Raw genomic sequence first — 272 nt, forward strand, 5'->3', positions numbered from 1 at the left:
GGCGCGGATGATCCCCCTACTTCCCATCCCCACCAACGCCACGCACCCCCCCTGGCCCACTTCTCGGCCCCACCTCCTCGCTCCCCTCGACACACCCTGCCGGGCCCCCGTTCCCTGAGCCCGGCCTCCCGCCCGCCACGCTCTGTCCCTCCGCCTGGGAGCCAAGCCTCGCGCTCTGGCGGTCTCTCGCTTTCCTCCTCTCTTTCTCGCTGCCTCGCGCTCTCTGTCTGTCTAGCCTTTCATATAATTCGATTTATTATTCACCTAATGAG

This window comes from Penaeus monodon, chromosome 21 (assembly GCF_015228065.2).
Source record: "Penaeus monodon isolate SGIC_2016 chromosome 21, NSTDA_Pmon_1, whole genome shotgun sequence".
Taxonomy (NCBI): Eukaryota; Metazoa; Arthropoda; class Malacostraca; order Decapoda; family Penaeidae; genus Penaeus; species Penaeus monodon.